Raw genomic sequence first — 19,350 nt, 5'->3', positions numbered from 1 at the left:
ATACATGAATAGTCCTATAGCAAGTAGAGATTAAAGAAGTATTTTCCTACAAAGAAAAGCCCAGACCCCTATGGGTTCACTGACAAAGTTATCAAGCATATAATAAAGAATAATTACCAGTCCTTCAGAAACACTTCCAAAATTGGGGAAGAACTAGGAAATTTACCAATTCATATACCAATTTATTTTATGAGGGATGTTATTATCCAGATAACAGAATCAGCAACACCATCACAAGGAATCTATAGACCATGTATCTCATGAATATAGATACATACATTTTAAAAAAAGTGCAAACTTCTCAGTGTATGAGAAGAATTACACATTATGAATAAGTAGAATTATCTTTCAAATGCAAACTTGCCTTAACATCCAAAAATCAATGTAATGCATCATATTAGGAAGTTATAGGACTAGAAATAATTATTTCAATAAATATAAAAAGCATTTGACAAAACAAAGACCCAATGATTTTATTTTTATTTCATATTTTCCCCAAGTTTTTTTTTTTAATTCCAGTAAGTTAACATAAAGTGTAATTTTAGTTTCAGGTGTATAATTTGGTGATTCATAATTTACAAACAACACCCTAAGACCTGATAATTTAAAAACCCTCAGATAACTAAATTTATAAGGGAACCTTTTGGATCTACCAAAACACATCTAAAAAAACACAGAGCTATTATAATATTTAATCATGAGTAAACAGGTATTTTATTATTTTTTATTATTATTAAAGTTTTTTTAATTTGAATTTAGTTAACAGACAATGTTACATTATTTTCAGGTGTATAATATAGTGATTCAACAACTATATGTTATTATGCTATGCTTACCACAAGTGTAGATACCATCTGTCACCATACAACACTATTAAAATACAATTGACTAGGGGTGCCTGGGTGGCTCAGTCATTAAGCGTCTGCCTTCGGCTCAGGTCATGATCCCGGGGTCCTGGGATCAAGCCCCGCATCGGGCTCCTTGCTCGGCGGGAAGCCTGCTTCTCCCTCTCCCACTCCCTCTGCTTGTGTTCCTTCTCTCGCTGTGTCTCTCTCTGTCAAATAAATGAATAAAAAAATCTTTAAAAATAAAAATAAAAAATAAAATAAAATATAATTGACTATATTCCTTATGATGTAAATTTTATTCTCATGACATTAATTTTGTAACTAGGAGTTAATTTCTCCCACTCCCCTTCACCCATTTTGCCCATCCCTCAACCATCTCCCTACTGGCAACTATCACTTTTTTCTGTGTATTTATAGGTGTGCTTCTATTTTTTGATGGTTATTTATTTGTTGCTTTATAGATTCCCCATATAAATGAAATTATATGGTATTTGTCTTTGTCTGACTTATTACACTAGCATAATACCATCTTGGTCCATCCATGTTGTTACAAATGGAAAAATTTCATCCTTTTTTTTAAGACCGAGTGATTTGTATTTGACGTGATATGAAGATCCATATTACATCTTCTTTATTCTATTGATGGACACTGGGGCTGTTTCCATTAAAAAGATCCCTCACCATGATCAAGTGGGATTTATTCCACAGATCCAAGGATGACACAACATTCACAAATCAATCACCGTAATAGAGCATATTAACAAAACAAAGCATAAAAATCATATGGTCATTTCAATAGATGCAAGAAAAGCATTTGATTAAATTCAACATCTATTTGATGAAACTCTCAACAACGTAGGCTTGGAGGGAACATACTTCAAAATAATAAAGGCCATATACAAAAAACCCACAGCAAACATGATCCTCAATGGGGAATAATAGAGACCTTTCTCTGTAAGGTCAGGAATAAGACTAGGGAGGTCTACTCTCACCATTTTTATTCAACATAGTACAGAAAGTTCTAGCCACAGCAATAACACAATTAAAAGAAATAAAAGGCACCCATATTGGAAAGGAAGTGGTCAAACTGTCACTATTTGCAGATGCCATGATACTATGAAACCATTAAAAGTAATGAGTGCAAGCAAAGGAAACAGTCAACAAAACTAAATGGCAATCTACAGAATGGGAGAGAATATTGCAAGTGACATACCAGATAAAGGACTAGTATCCAAGATCTACAAAGAGCTTATCAAATTCAACACCCCAGAACAAAACAATCCAGTCAAGAAATGGGCAGAAGACATGAACAGACATTTTAACAAAGGGAAGACATACAAATGGTCAACACACACATGAAAAAATGATCCACATCACTTGTCATCAGGGAAATACAAATCAAAACCAAAATGCAGCCAATACAATGGCACTATATTTATATCTTTCAATAGTTCCTCTGAAAGTAAATGGGCTGAATGCTCCTATCAAAAGACACAGGGTATCAGACTGGATAAAAAAGCAGGACCCATCCATATGCTATCTATCAGAGACTCATTTTGAACCTAAAGACACCTCCAGATTGAAAGTGAAGGGATGGAGAACCATTTATGATGAAATGGACCTCAAAAGAAAACTGGGGTAGCAATCCTCATATCAGAAAAATTAGATTTTAAACCAAAGGCTGTAGTAAGAGATGTAAAGGAACACTATATCATACTTAAAGGGTCTATCCAATAAGATCTAACAACTGTAAATATCTATGCCCCCAACATGGGAGCAGCCAATTATGTAAACCAATTAATAACCAAAGTAAAGAAACATATTGAAAATAATACATTAATTGTAGGAGACTTAGGAACACTCCACTCACAGCAATACACAGATCATCTAAGCAGAGATCAACAAAGAAACAAGAGCTTAGAATGACACATTGGACCAGATGGACTTCAGAGATATATACAGAACATTCCATCCTAAAACAACAGGACATTCACTCTTCTCCAGTGTACATGATCCAGAATAGATCACATACTGGGTCACAAATCAGGTCTCAACCAATACCAAAAGACTGAGAATATTCCCTACATATTTTCAGACCACATTGCACTGAAACTGGAATTCAATCACAAGAAGAAATTTGGAAGGAACACAAACACTTGGAGGTTAAAGAGCATCCTGCTAAAGGATGAATGGGTCAACCAGGAAATTAAAGAGGAACTTAAACAGTTCATGCAAACCAATGAAAATGAAAACACATTTGTTCAGAACCTATGGGATACTGGAAAGGCAGTCCTTAGAGGGGAGTACAAAGTAATACAAGCCTCTCTCAAAAGATCAGAAAAATCCCAAATGCACAAGCTAACTTTACACCTAAAGGAGCTGGAGAAAGAACAGCAAATAAAGCCTAAACCAAGCAGGAGAAAAAAATTCATAAAGATTAGAGCAGAAATCAAGGAAATAGAAACCAGAAGAACAGTAGAACAGATCAAAAAAACCAGAAGCTGGTTCATTGAAAGAATTATTAAGATCAATAAACCTCTGGCCAGACTTATCCAAAAGAAAAGAGAAAGGACCCAAATTAATAAAATCATGAATGAAAGGGGAGAAATCATGACCAATACCAAAGAAATAGAAACAATTGTTAGAAATTATTATCAGCAACTATATACCAACAAACCAGGGAATCTGGAAGAAATGGATACATTCCTGGAAACTTATAAACTACCAAGACTGAAACAGGAAGAGGTAGAAAATCTGAACAGACCAATAACCAGCAAGGAAATTGAAGCAGTAATCAAAAACCTCCCCAAAAACAAGAGTTCAGGGCCAGATGGTTTCCTGGGGGGAATTCTAACACACACTTAAAGAAGACATCATACTTACTCTACTGAAGCTGTTCCAAAAAATAGAAAGAGAAGGAAAACTCCCAAACTCATTCTATGAGGCCAGCATTACCCTGATCCCAAAAGCAGACAAAGACCTCATCAAAAAGGAGAATTATAGACCAATATCCCTGATGAACATGGATGCCAAAATTCTCACTAAGATCCTAGCCAATAGGATCCAGCAGTACATTAAACCAGGTGGGATTTATTCTTGAGCTCCACGAGTTTCAGTTTCAATGCACTGTGGTCTGAAAATATGTAAGGAATATTCTCAGTCTTTTGGTATTGGTTGAGGCCATATGGTTATGGAGGTTCCTCAGGAAGTTAAAAATAGAGCTACCCTACAACCCAGCAAATTGCACGGCTGAGTATTTACCCCAAAGACACAGATGTAGTGATCCAAAGGGTCACCTACACCCCAATGTTTATAGCAGCAATGTCGACAATAGCCAAACTGTGGAAGGAGCCAAGATGCCCTTCAACAGATGAATGGATAAAGAAGATGTGGTTCATACATGCAATGGAATATTACTCAGCCATCTGAAAGGATGAGTACCTATTATTTACATCAACATGAATGGAAAAATATTTTGCTAAGTGAAATAAGTCAATCAGAGAAAGACATTTATCATATGGTTTCACTCATATGTGGATTATAAGGAATAGTGCTGAGGATCATTGGGGACGGGAGGGAAAACTGAATGGGAAGAAATCAAAGGGGGAGACAAACCATGAGAGACTCTTGACTCTGGGAAAAAAAACTGAGGGTTGTGGAAAGGGAGGTTGGTGGGGAGATAGGGTAACTGGGTGATGGGCATTAAGGGCACGTGATGTGATGAGCACTGAGTGTTAGACGCAAGTAATGAATCATTGAACTCTGTACCAAAAACTAATAATATACTATATATTGCCTAATTGAATTTAAATAAAGTACAGTAAAATTTAATTTAAAAAGAATATATGCATGGTATGAATGCAAGCATTTTTTCTTTGTTGAGGCCTATTTTGTGACTTAACATGTGATCTATTCTGGAAACTGTTCCTTGTGTACTTGAAAAGAATGTGTATTCTGCTGTTTTCAGATGAATGTTCTGAATTTGTTATGTCCATCAGGTCCAGTGTGTCATTCAAAGCTATTGTTTCTTTATATATTTTCTGCTTAGATGATGTGTTCATTGATGTAATTGGGGTGTTAAATTCTTCTACTATTATTATTTTATAATCAATTAGTTCCTTTATGTTTGTTATTAATTGTTTTATATATTTGGTTGTTCCCCTTTTGTGTACATATTTACAATTGTATCTTTTTCCTGGTTTGTCCCTTTTATTATTTTATAGTGCTCTTCTTCATCTTGTTAGAGTATTTGGTTTAAAATCTAGTTTGTCACTGAGGGTTTCAGGAAGGGAGGTAGGTTGGGGGATGGGGTAACTGGGTGATGGGCATTCAGGAGGGCACTTGATGTAATAAGCACTGGATGTTATATGCAACTGATGAATCACTAAACTCTACCTCTGAAACTAACAGTACACTATAAGTTAATTAATTGAATTTAAGTAAAAATAATAAAAAACCAAAAAATAATAAAGTTGTTTGTCAGATATGTGTCACTACTCTGGCTTTCTTGTGACATTCCTTTGTTTGATAATTATTTTTCCATCTCCTCACTTTCAATATGCAGGTGAACTTAAGGCTAAAATGAATCTCTTGTAGGCAGAATATATGTGGGTCTTGTTTTTTTATTCACTCTGACACCGTATATCTTTTATTGGAGCCTTAAGTCCATTTATATTCAAAGTAATTTTTGATAGATATGTATTTATTGCCATTTTATTACCTATTTTGCCAGTGTTTTTGTAGATTTTCTCTGATCCTTTCTTGTCTTTGTCACTCTTGGTCTCTTGATCACTCAGAGTGTCCCCTTAATATTTCTTGCAGGACTGGTTGAGTGGTCATGAACTCCTTTAGTTTTTGTTTGCCTGAGAAACTCTTTTTCTCTCCTATTCTGAATGATAGCCTCGCTGGATAGAATCATTTTAAAGATATAAAGCATTGGGCGCCTGGGTGGCTCAGTTGGTTGGGCGACTGCCTTCGGCTCAGGTCATGATCCTGGAGTCCCGGGATCGAGTCCCGCATCGGGCTCCCTGCTCGGCGGGGAGTCTGCTTCTCCCTCTGACCCTCCTCTCTCATGTGCTCGCTCTCTCTCATTCTCTCTCTCAAATAAATAAATAAAATCTTAAAAAAAAAAGATATAAAGCATGTATCACAAGCCATATCCCAAAAAGAGATGATAAAATGTATTAAATAAAATGACATAGATAAAAATTTTAATATTTTATTTTATCAGTTCATGAGCTGTATGGCTGGCCACCTCTAATTCATGCCTGCTTTCTGTAAATAGCTATCACATACTGAAAAAGTGTATTCCTGCTGGATATATAAAAAAAATTTTCCAATGACAGTCTTGAGGGTGCTGAGCCTGGACAGAAAAGCACCATGTTTCTCATAGGATTCAAGTTGAACAATAAAATGTAAAACACTCAGTTAAATTTAATTATAAGGCAAATAATAAAAAATCATTTTAGTATTTTTATGTTCTAACTATTGCTTAAACATATTATATGCAAGTAAGTAAATATTACAAAAAAGTCATTGTTGTCTTTCTGAATTTCAAACTGATCTGCACCTTGTGTTTATATTCAGTAAATCTGGCAATCCTACCATGGAAAAAAATCATAGGATTTGGAAAACATAGGGTATATCTGTAGAAATGAAATATTTTAAAAATCTATAAAATTGATAGGCTGATGAGAATGTAAAGGGGAACTTGGTACCAGCTCAAATCTTGAAAAGTTAAAAATCTAAATGCACATCTCAGCACTCACTCTGAGAAGAGAAAGCTAGTTTTTCCTGGGGTCAAGGGTGAAGCCCATGAGCAGTCCCAGAAGACAAATAATGCAGTTGAAGTTCCTTCTCATTACTATACCTTCACTTGAAGCTATTCTCAATATTTTAAACCCAAATTATATACATAATCATAGATAAAGGTGGGTAAATATCACCAATAAACAAACCTGGGATGAAACACTCATCATAAATTCTTTGGACTGACATTAAATGTCCAAAATAATGAGGTGTAATGAAAGGAAGAAGTCATTCACAAGATCTCAAGTAATATTTCTCATTAGACTATGTTTTACTGGAGAAAATATAGTTTGATAAAATTATTTCCTCATCTTTAGAAAAAATCTTGCATTTAGAGTTGTATTTTTAATAAGTTATATAATAGTTACACAGTTGTTCGCAGACTGTCACACACACATATATAATATATAATATTTATATTATTGTAAATATATAAAAAGCATAATCTATATGGCAAAGTCACATCTTCTTTTCTGTTTTATTATGTTACTCGATAACATTATATTCTTCATTAATTTTACCATATTCTATAAAAACATTGTAAAACCCCTGATTAGTCATTGACAGCATAAAGTCATTATGAGAATTTCAAGTGACAAGGTCCAGGTAAGTTTGTTGGTTCAGTGGCAATAGTGATACCATGAGAAATAGAGCTGGCAATTTCAAGAAGGAAAAAAAAACTTTTTACATAGATCAGTTGCACAAAAATATTTTTGTAAAAGGTACAAATGCCTAAAGAATAAGTTTGTTAAGTATTAGATACCACTGAATAACTGAAAAGCATCTATTATTCTGTGGCAACTGAAATTAGTGCAGAGAGCAGTTTATTTCTTTACCCTTTGTTCTATGTTTTTTTTATTTTTAATTTAAATTTTAAGTAGTTAACATACAGTGCAATACTGGTTTCTGGAGTAGAATTCAGTGATTCATCACTTACATACAATACCCAGTGCTTATTACCTGCCTTCTTTAATACCCATCACCCATCTCCCTCCATCAACCTTCAGTCTGTTTTCTATTCTTAAGAGTCTATGGTTTGTTTCCCTCTCTCCTTTTTCCCCCCTTCCTGTATGTTCATCTGTTTTCTTTCTTAAATTCCACACAAGTGAGATCATATGGAATTTGTCTTTCTCTGACTAACTTAAAACACAATGCTCATTGACAAAGATATCATTCTTTTAAGGCACTATATTCTCAGCAATTTTGGGGAAAAGCATAGGCAGAGAAATCGAGAAAAAGTAAAAAGCATTCAAATTCAAATAGAACATCACAAATATTCCATAAATCTACAAATTTATGTCCTAATAACATTAAATAAATTTACCTTAATATGGTAATGTCAACTAATGGTAGTTATAATTCAATAAGATAGAAGACTGAAAGTATGAGAAGTGAATTCTAATACTTTGACAAAAACTCCCATCTAACTCTTGAACACTCACTGTTAATAAAACTGAGAAATGGTCACTTAACCAAGTGAGACTTTAGAGTGAGTTTGTGTGAAATGAGACTGTAAGTAGTTATAGGGATGTCCTCAGCTCATCTCCTGGTGCCCATTAGTGTCATGTTGCCTGTAGAAGCAGGACAGCCCTAGCTTTGGGATTTGTAGGAAGGAGACAACCACAGGAAAAACTGAAATTACCTGATACCTGGATAACAATAGATGAGGGACACCTGGATGCCAAACTTTTCTATGTGAATGATCATTTTCCTAGGTAATCTTTCTGGTGAGTTGTATAGTCTCAGTACCTGTCAACAAACCAAAAACTACCAATAACCCTACCTTCAAATGAATAGAACACCATGTCAGATTGCCAATGTATCTCCAGTGGTTCAAGAACTCATTGGCAGAGGGAGGCAAGATGGTGGAGGAGTAGGGGATCCTGTTTCAATTGGTCTCCTGAATTTAGCTGGATATCTATCAAACCATTTTGAACACCCACAAAATCAGCCTGAGATGTAAAAATATATATCTGGATCTCTACAGTCAGAAAAGCGACTGTTTTTTGCAAAGTAGGACATGCGGAGTCCTCAATCTGAGGGGAGATATTGGAACATAAACAGAAGGGGGAGGGAGCCTCCATAAGCTGGCTCCTGGAAAGTGATATAACACCCGAGGGCAAATTTGGAACCCTTAGTGATCTGCTCTAGTGCTCTCCGTCTGAAAGGGGCTTCTGGAAATGAAAAGGCAGAATTCTAGGTGGGGCACTGTGGTCTCAGGGTATGAGGAGTCAGAATGAATGGGGGTGCCTGAACCAGTAGAGGGCTCAAGCAGTGGAGCAGGGAAGCAGGTTATGTTCAGTGAGCCCCTGAGGGGACTCTCAGCTCGGGTCGCCATAAACTTCGAGCTGGGCCAGTTGGTAATCGATCTTTTCCTGAGCAGCCTGAAAAGGACTGGAACCTGGGGGCCGTTTACCATCCCTCAGGAGGGGTGAAACAGCTGTGCCCATGACTGGGCAAAAACTCGCAGGGCGGTAGTGTCCTGGAAAGGACATTTGGGCAACACCCAAACATGATCCAGGAGCTTTGGGTGTGCATGCGAGCCCTCAGCCATTTACAGTTTTAGAATCACAAAGGGCAGTGGCACTCCTGGGCCCCTGGGACGACCTCTGAGAGAGTTCCTGTGGGTGCACACCAAGAGAGGCTGCACTTTTGGCACATACAGAAGTGGAGACTGTTTGTCCCGGGGTGGGTGGTTATTAAAGAGGGCAAACTGTGATCTTTCTGCTCTGGGCCAGAGGTTTGGGCATGGCCATTTTTGTTCTGACCCTCTGAAGAGGCATGGAAAGCCTCCAGGGAACAAAAGCCACACAGAGGACAGTTTGCACTGAGCCCATCCCCTTAGGACAACTCCGCCCGGGCAGGGGTACTTGAGAGACAGTACAACAGGCCCCTCCCCCAGAAGACAGACTGGAAGAACAGGGGGACGACAAGCCTATGGGTCCCACAAGATTGTAAAATTCCAACGCCAGGGGAAAATAGTATATTGAGCTCTAGGTGTTGCCTCATGTCTCATTTATTTTTCAGATAAAATTCTCCTTTTCTTTTTTCTTTTTCTTATGATTTTTCTCTTTTTTTATCTTTTTACCTTTTTCCCATTTCAACTAGATGTTTATTATACCAACTTATATTTCATAGTCACTTTTTAACTTGTATTTTTTCACATCTACGTTTTATAGATATATGCCTCATTTTACTTCTTTTTTCACTCTATTCAGTTATATGTGTGTGTGTGTGTGTGTGTGTGTGTGTGTGTATAAAGTTTTGCTTTCCTCCAATTTTGGGATGTAGTGTCTTCTAAAACACAGACCATAATTCACCCAGGAACAAGTGGATCACTGTGATTTGTCCACATTGTGAGATTATAGTCTCTCTTCCCCTGCCCCTTTTTTTCAATTTTATTCTTGTGTTTCCTTTTGGCTTTGTTTTTCTGTGGTAGCTTCTGACCATTCCGGGTTTTTCTAGGGTGCATCTTGCTTGGGTTCTATTGATATTTTGGACTCTGTTCATTTGCCCACCCATCATTCTCTGGGCAGAATGACTAGAAGGAGGAACTCACAAATAAAAAGAACCAGAGGCAGTGTTCTCTATCACAGAGCTAATTGATATGGATATAAGTAAGATGTCAGAGAGAGAATTCAAGATAGCAATCATAAAGTTAATAGCTAGGCATGAAAAAAGCATAAGTGACAATAAGGAATCTCTAAGGGCAGAAATGAGATCTAGTCAGGCCACTCTTAAAAATGCTATGAATGAGATGCAGTCGAAACTGGATACTCTAACAGCCAGGCTAAATGAGGCAGAAGAGAGAATAAGTGATCTATAGGATAGGCTGATGGAAAAGAAGGAATTGGAGAAAAACAGAGATAGTCAACTAATAGCCCATAAAAAAGGCTTGGAGAGATTAATGATGCCATGAAACATTCCAATGTCAGAATTATTGGGATCCCTGAGGGGCTGGAGAGAGAGAGAGGACTAGAAGGTGTATTTGAGAAAATCATAGCTGAGAACTTCCCTAATCTGGTAAAGGAAACAAGCATTTCTGTCCAAGAGGCAGAGAGGACCCCTCCCAAAATCAATAAAAATAGACCAACACCCCAGCATATAATAGTGAAGCCTGCAAATCTTAGAGACAAAAAAACTATCCTGAGAGTAGCTAGGGAGAGGAGGTTCCTTATGTATGAAGGGAGGAACATCAGAATAACATCAGACCTGTCCACAGAAACCTGGCAGGCCAGAAAGGGCTGACAAGACATATTCAGGGTACCAAATGGGAAGAACATGCAGCCAAGAATACTTTATCCAGCAAAGCTGTCATTCAGAATGGATGAAGAGACAAAGAGCTTCCAGGAGAGGCAGAAACTGAAAGAATATGTGACCACCAACACAACCCTACAAGAAAAATTAAGGGGAATTCTGTAAGCGAAGAGAGACCCCAAGAGTAATATAGACCAGAAAGTAAGAGACAACCCACAGAAACAGGGACTTTACTGGCAATACAGTGGCACTAAATTCATGTCTTTCAATAGTTACTCGAAATGTAAATGGGCTGAATGCTCCCATCAAAAGACACAGGGTATCAAATTGGACAAAAAAAGCAGGATTCATCCATATGCTGTCTACAAGAGACTCATTTTGAGCTGGTTTTTAAAAAGAATTAATAAGATCAATAAACCTCTGGCCAGACTTACCCAAAAGAAAAGAGAAAGGACCCAAATTAATACAATCATGAATGAAAGGGGAGAAATCACGACTAACACCAAGAAAATAGACACAATTCTTAGAAATTATTACCAGCAGCTATATGGCAACAAATTAAGCAATCTGGAAGATAGGGATGCATTTCTGGAAACTTATAAACTACCAAGACTGAAACAGGAAGAAATAGAAATCCGACAGACCAATAACCAGTAAAGAATTGAAGCAGTCATCAAAAACCTCCCAAAAAAACCAGATGGCTTCCCAGGGGAATTCTACCACACATTTATTTTTTATTTTTTATTTTTTTTAAAGATTTTATTTATTTATTTGAGACAGGGAGAATGAGAGAGAGAGAGCACATGAGAGGGGGGAGGGTCAGAGGGAGAAGCAGACTCCCCGCCGAGCAGGGAGCCCAATGCGGGACTCGATCCAGGGACTCCAGGATCATGACCCACGCTGAAGGCAGTCGCTTAACCAACTGAGCCACCCAGGCGCCCCTCTACCACACATTTAAAGAAGAAATAATACCTATTCTTCTGAAGCTCTTTCAAAAAATCGAAATGGAAGGAAAACTTCCAAACTCGTTCTATGAGGCCAGCATTACTTTGATCCCCAAACCAGACAAAGACCCCATCAAAAAGGAGAATTACAGACCAACATCCCTGATGAACATGGGTTCCAAAACACCCATCAAGATCCTAGCCAATAGGATCCAACAGCACATTAAAAGGATTATTCACCATGACCCGGTGGGATTTACTCCTGGGATGCAAAGGTGGTTCAACATTTGCAAATCAATCAATGTAATAGAGCACATTAATAAAAGAAAAGACAAGAACCATATGATCCTCTTAATTGATGCAGAAGAAGCATTTGACAAAATACAGCATCCTTTCCTGGTTAAAACTCTTCAAAGTACAGGGATAGACGGAACATACCTTGATATCATAAAAGCCATCTATGAAAAGCCCACAGCAAATAGCATTCTCAATGGGGAAAAACTGAGAGCTTTTCCCTTAAGATCAGGAACAAGACAGGGATGCCCACTCTCACCACTTTTGTTCAACATAGTTCTAGAAGTCCTAGCCTCAGCAATCAGACAACAATAAGAAATAAAAGGCATTCAAATTGGCAAAGAAGAAGTCAAACTCTCTCTCTTTGCAGATGACATGATACTTTATGTGGAAACCCCAAAACACTCCACCCCCAAATTACTAGAACTCATACAGCAATTCAGCCACATGGCAGTATACCAAATCGATGCACAGAAATCAGTTGCATTTCTATACACTAACAATGTGACAGAACTAAGAGAAATTAAGGAATCATTTCCATTTACAACAGCACCAGAAACCATAAGATACCTAGGAAGAAACCTAACTAAAGAGGTAAGGGATCTGTACTCTAGAAACTACAGAACACTTATGAAAGAAATTGAGGAAGACACAAAGAGATTGAAAAATATTCCATGCTCATGGATTGGAAGAATAAACATTGTGAAAATGTCTATGCTGCCCAGAGCAATCTACACATTCAAGGTAATCCGTATCAATATACCATTGATATTTTTCACAGAGCTGGAACAAACAATCCTAAAATCTGTGTGGAACCAGAAAAGACCCCAAATCACCAGGGGAATGTTGAAAAAGAAAACTAAAGCTGGGGGCATCACAGTGCCTGACTTCAAGCTATATTACAAAACAATATGGAGGTTCCTCAAGATGTTAAAAACAGAGCTACCTTACAACCCAGCAATTGCACTACTAGGTATTTACCCCAAAGATAACAGATGTAGTGAAAAGAAGGGACACATGCACCCCAATGTTCATGGCAGCAATGTCCACAATAGCCAAACTGTGGATGGAGCTGAGATGCCCTTCAACAGACGAATGGATAAAGAAGCTGTGGTTCATATATACAATGGAATATTACTCAGCCATCAGAAAGGATGAATACCTGCCATTTGTATCGACATGGATGGAACTGGAGGGTATTTTGCTAAATGAAATAAGGTAATCAGAGAAAGGCAATTATTATATGGTTTCACTCATATGTGGAATATAAGGAATAGTACAGAAAGAGAAATCATGGATCGATTCCATTTACAATTCCAACAAAAACCGTAAGATACCTAGGAATAAACCTAACCAAAAAAGTAAAAGATCTATACTCTGAAAACAATAAAAAATTTATGAAGGAAATTGAAGAGGACACAAAGAAATGGAAAAAAATTCCATGCTCATGGATTGGAAGAACAAACATTGTTAAAATGTCTATAATACCCAAAGCAATCTACACATTTAAGGCAATCCCTATCAAAATACCACCAGCATTTTTCACAGAGCTAGAACAAACAATCCTAAAATTGGTATAGAACCATAAACAACACTGAAAAGCCAACGCAATCTTGAAAAAGAAAAGCAAAGCTGGAGGCATCACGATTCTGGACTTCAAGCTATACTACAAAGCTGTAATGATCAAGACAGCATGGTACTGACACAAAAACAGACACATAGATCAATGGAACAGAATAGAGAACCCAGAAATGGAGCCTCAACTCTATGGTCAACTAATCTTCGACAAAGCAGGAAAGAATGTCCAATGGAAAAAAGACAGTCTCTTTAACAAATGCTGTTGGGAAAACTGGACAGCCACCTGCAGAAGAATAAAACTGGACCACTTTCCTACACCATACACAAAAATAAAATCAAAATGGATGAAAGACCTAAACGTGAGACAGGAAACCATCAAAATCCTAAAGGAGAACACAGGAAGCAACCTCTTTGACCTTCACCGGTACAACTTCTTACTAGACACATCTCCAAAGGCAAGGGAAAGAAAAGCAAAAATGCACTATTGGGCCTTCATCAAGATAAAAAGCTTCTGCACAGTGAAGGAAACTATCAACAAAACTAAAAGGCAGATAATGGAATGGGAGAAGATATTTGCAAATGACATATCTGATAAAGGGTTAGCACCAAAATCTGTGAAGAACTTATCAAATTCAACACCAGGGGAAAGGACGCAGGGTTTAAAACATGGTGGATGACATGGACTGGCAACAATCTACCAACACTGCAGAAGAGTCCCTGGATCTCATCGGGCTCAGCCTGGATGAGCAAATTTATGTGAAAATGAGAAATGACCGAGAGCTTCAAAGCAGATTATGTGTTATGATCAGCATTTAAATATCATGTGGAGGAAACGGTGACCACTATAGAAATTGATGAGGAAACATACTAAGAGATATAGAAATCAACAAAATGGACTATTCTGATGCTTGTTGTCTGAGGACATGGCGTTGTATTAGTTGTCCCACCATTAAGGGTTGGCTGAAACAAAGAATTTATTGTGTATAGAGTATAGAAGACTTTGTGTGACTGCCTCTTTAAATGTAGAAGACATTCAAAATAGAAACCTGTGTAAATTTTGATATAAGAAATGATCAAGGATTCTTCTAACTACTGAAATGAGTTAATTCGCAGATAACTCAAAAATTCTTAATCTAAAGGGCTTTTTAATTTTTTTCCAACTGTTTCAATAAATGTGATCACCAAGATGCAGAACTCTTTTTTCAGGAATTGATTTGCTCTGTTGTTTTCTCAGACAACTTCTGATTTTTTTCCTTTAAATTAAATTCGATGTTTCCTTTTTTGAAAAAACAAGCAAACAAACTCAATACCCAAAAAACAAAGAATCCAGTTAAGAAAGGGGCAGAAGTCATGAATAGACATTTTTCCAAAGAAGACATCCAGGTGGCTGACAGACACATGAAAAGGTGCTCAACATCACTCATCATGAGGGGAATACAAATCAAAACCACGATGAGATAGCATCTCACACCAGTCAGAATGACTAAAATTAACAACACAGGAAACAACAGGTGTTGGCGAGAATGCTGAGAAAGGGGAACCCTCTTGCAGTGTTGGTGGGAATGCAAGCTGGTGTAGCCACTCTGGAAAACAGTATCGAGGTTCCTCACAAAGTTAAAAATAGAGCTACACTATGACCCAGAAATTGCACTACTAGGTATTTACCCAAAGGATACAAAAATACAGATTTGAAGGAGTACATGCACCCCGATGTTTACAGCAACATTATTAATAATAGCCAAATTATGGAAAGAGTCCAGATGTCCCTCAGTGGATGAATGGATGGGGAAAATGTGGTAGATATATACAATGGAATATTACTCAGCCATCAGAAAGAATGAAATCTCTCCATTTTCAATGACGTGGATGGAGCTAGAGAGTATTATGCTAAGCAAAATAAGTCAGTCAGAGAAAGACAAATACCATATGACTTCACTAATATGTGGAATTTAAGAAAGAAAACAGATGAACATATGGGAAATGGGAAAAAGAAAAAAGAGAGGAAAACAAACCGTAAGTGACTCAACAATAGAGAACAATCTGAGGGTTGATGGAGCAAGATAAGTGAGGGATCGGCTAGATGGGCAAGGGGGGAACTTGTTGTGATGAGCACTGGGTGTTGTATGTAAGTGATGAATCACTGAATTCTACTCTTGAAACCAATAATGCACTATATGTTACCTTCCTAGGATTTAAAGAAAAACTTGAAGAGAAAAAAAAGAACATTTGCTTATCAAAAAACACCACTGAGAATAAAAAGGAAGGCACAGACTGAGAAAAATATATGTGCAGTAGATACAAACAAAAAGACGTTATACCCGGAGTATGTTTTTTAAAGATTTACAAATCAAAAGACAAACAACCCATTCTTAAAATGGGCAAATACTTGAGAACAATTTCCAAAAGAGGATATCCAAATGGCCAATCATTGTATGAAAAAGCTTGCCTGGCTTCATCCATGTCTGAGTTCTAAACATTGCAACCAGAACCCCCACCTCTCATGGTTTTGACCTATAAATTTATTTTTCCATCCTAGACCTCTCCTCTAAGATCTTGACCCACAGATTAGATTACTCACTGGATGTCACATGGACAGCTCAAAATAAAAGTGTTCAAAGGTGAATTCATTATCCTCACACTCACAGTTCATTTCTCAATTTATTTCTGTAACTCTAAATGGCACCTCCTTCTGTTCTGTTACTCCTGCAAGAAATCCAAGAGTCACCTCCGGGTTCACCTCCTATATCCATTCTCCTCTTCATCTTTAACAATAGAATCCCACATCATGTTTTATTTATGCATGAATTAGTTTATTTATAATATAACGAACACTCTGACACAAGAACTACATATTTCTAATAATTTATATCTCTCTATTGCACCCTGTTCCTATTTTCTGCACCATTCTGTCCCCATACCACCCCACTGGTGGTAAGTGCTATTCTACATTTGTGTTTTTAATTCCTTTGCATCACAGATAAGTAGGGAGGGAGGTACACAGAGATGTATGCCTAATCAACATTGTTTAGCTTTGCTTGTGTATAGTCCTTCTACAAATGGTATTATACTGTACATATTTTTCTAGGACTTGTTTTTTTTCACTCACCATTGTTACAAAGACTCAACAAGGTTGCCACCATTAATTGTGGGGCACTTCCTTTCACTGGCACTACCATTTCATGGTGCAGCTATACCATAATGTATGTTATCTGCTCCCACAAGTGGGCATCGCAGTGTTTTCAATTTTTTGCTACCGTGAACAGTGTTGATATAGACATCCTTGCACACATCTCCTGAGGCTCACGTGCAAAAATTTTCTAGGCTCTATTCATAAGTGTTAAAGTATGCAAGTATTCAACCATCCAAAGTCATCTCAAATTGTTTTCCAAGTAGTCGTTCTAAATCACATTCCCTTGACCCCCAACAATGGATCCACTTCTGTGTTTGGTAATGTCAAATATCTCAATTTTGATCAATGAAGTGTCTATAAAATTATCTTAATGTGGTTTTGGTTTTCATTTCCCTGATTAATAGAAATTAGGGATCGCTTCATATATTTATAGGCTAAAAGCTTTTCCTCTTTTCAGAATTGCCTATCATATCAAAGGGGGGTTAGATGGAGTGAGGTCATATTCTTTTTATAAATCTGATAGAGACCTTGTTATGTAAATGTGAATACTTGAATGTGCTGATTTTCAATGAGGCATAAGTTGGTGGAAAAAAGAAGAAAAGTGAAATGAATTCATGCCAGTGGTCCCAAAAGGTGGGAAGGGTAAACAAGACGTGCTTGGAGAAAAAGGGATGAGAAGGATGAACCAAAGGAAGAAACGGAAAAAGAATCAGAAAAATCAGGGTCATTACTTCAGTGGGGTAAGATGGGTGTTTGCAGCTGCACGTCTGTGTCATCCTGGGGGGGAGAACGGCTAGGACCCGGATCGGAGCCTGTGTCCATCATTCATTCACAGGAGCAACATAACCAGATCAAGCAAGTCCGACTAGCTGTTTGAGGTCAGGCCTCGCCCAAGACCCTGGTAAAATCCCCAGATAGGGGTCCCTAAGGATCTGTTCTGTGGTTTCAAAAACTCAACTTTCTTGATTCATCCACGAATTAGGAATCTGAGGAATCAATTCCAGCAAAACCCGCAAGAGACCGTGTGAGTGAAAATCCCACCCCTTGACAATTCACCCTGCTGTCGGTAGAGGGCACCCTTGCCCAAGGAAGACCGAATTCAGATGCTCAACTTGTCCAGCAAACCAAGAAATCAAGTCAGCTGGATTATGGGTAAACTATTTTCTTTCCTTTTTTCTTTCTTTTTCAGATCTAGAAGAGTTTATTTTGGAGAAGGTCTGTTTTATTTTCTCTTTATCTTTCTACATTTTACAAGAGCGATACTATGAGCATATATGACTTAAATGATCGGGGGAAAAAAGGTTATTTGAAAATAAAATTCATTCTTCAGCTTTCTAGTCAAATAGTACAAAAACTCATAGGTATTTGCCATATGGCAAATATTAATTGTTGTATCATCTCAGTAGAAGAAATATGAGTCTTCTTGGCAACTAGTCTTTCTTTTTTTTCTTTTTTCTTTTTTTTAGATTTTATTTATTTATCTGAGAGAGAGAGAATGAGAGAGAGAACACGAGAGGAGAGAGGTTCAGAAGCAGAAGCAGACTCCCCGCTGAGCGGGGAGCCTGATGCGGGACTCGATCCCGGGACTCCAGGATCATGACCTGAGCCGAAGGCAGTCGCTTAACCAACTGAGCCACCCAGGTGCCCCGGCAACTAGTCTTTCAACTTCTCTGTGGGTTTGAGACTTAATGTAATAAAACTCTGGGGAATATCTTGAATATAAAATTGAGAAAAGTTTTGGGAGAAAAAAAGAGATTCACGTCTATGAATTCAAGGACCACTTCTGCCTACATATTAAAACCAGTCTCTTAGGGCGCCTGGGTGGCTCAGTTGGTTAAGCGACTGCCTTCGGCTCAGGTCATGATCCCGGGGTCCCGGGATCGAGTCCCGCATCGGGCTCCCTGCTCAGCAGGGAATCTGCTTCTCCCTCTGACCCTCCCCCCTCTCATGTGCTCTCTCTCATTCTCTCTCAAATAAATAAATAAAATCTTTAAAAAAAAAAAGTCTCTTAGATACCCTCCCTCCTAGGTATTGATGAGTAAATGTTGAAAAATTCTTATTCTCAAAGTATTTGTTCAAACATTACCTTCTGATTACTAAAATCTTCTAACATTTCCATAACAGAACATAGACTACCAGGCACTATTGTCACTTAACAAATTACCCCAAAACTTAGCATCATAAAACAACCATTTGAGTTTGCTCATTGTTTGTGGGTCGTTAATTCAGGAGGGGCTTGCCTGGGCAGTTGTCCCTTCGGATGTCCCATGCAGGTGCACCTAGATGTTGGCCAGCTGCAGATGCAAGATGGCTCGCTCACATGGCTGTGGTCTCTCCAGCAAGACAGTCTCAGGGTCATGAGACTTCGGACATGGCAGCTCTGCACAAGACGCCAAGCTGGAGCAGCCCAGCAAACCAGGCAGAAGCTGGGTCCCTTTTCATGATCTAACCTCAGTCCCGCTGCATGGCTTCATGGAGCTGGCTGAGCTGG

At 37.9% G+C, this 19,350-nt stretch overlaps 1 pseudogene; it reads left to right on the top strand.

The window, feature by feature from the left end:
• Positions 1 to 14,395: 14,395 nt before the first annotated feature.
• LOC118026535 lies at positions 14,396 to 14,693 on the top strand (annotated as a pseudogene).
• The last annotated feature ends 4,657 nt before the right edge of the window (positions 14,694 to 19,350 follow it).

The sequence above is a fragment of the Mirounga leonina genome, unplaced genomic scaffold (assembly GCF_011800145.1).
Source record: "Mirounga leonina isolate KUSES-001 unplaced genomic scaffold, KU_Mleo_1.0 Mir_239, whole genome shotgun sequence".
Lineage (NCBI taxonomy): Eukaryota > Metazoa > Chordata > Mammalia > Carnivora > Phocidae > Mirounga > Mirounga leonina.
Note: the sequence above shows the minus strand (reverse complement) of the source record. Positions and strands in the feature narration are given on the sequence as shown.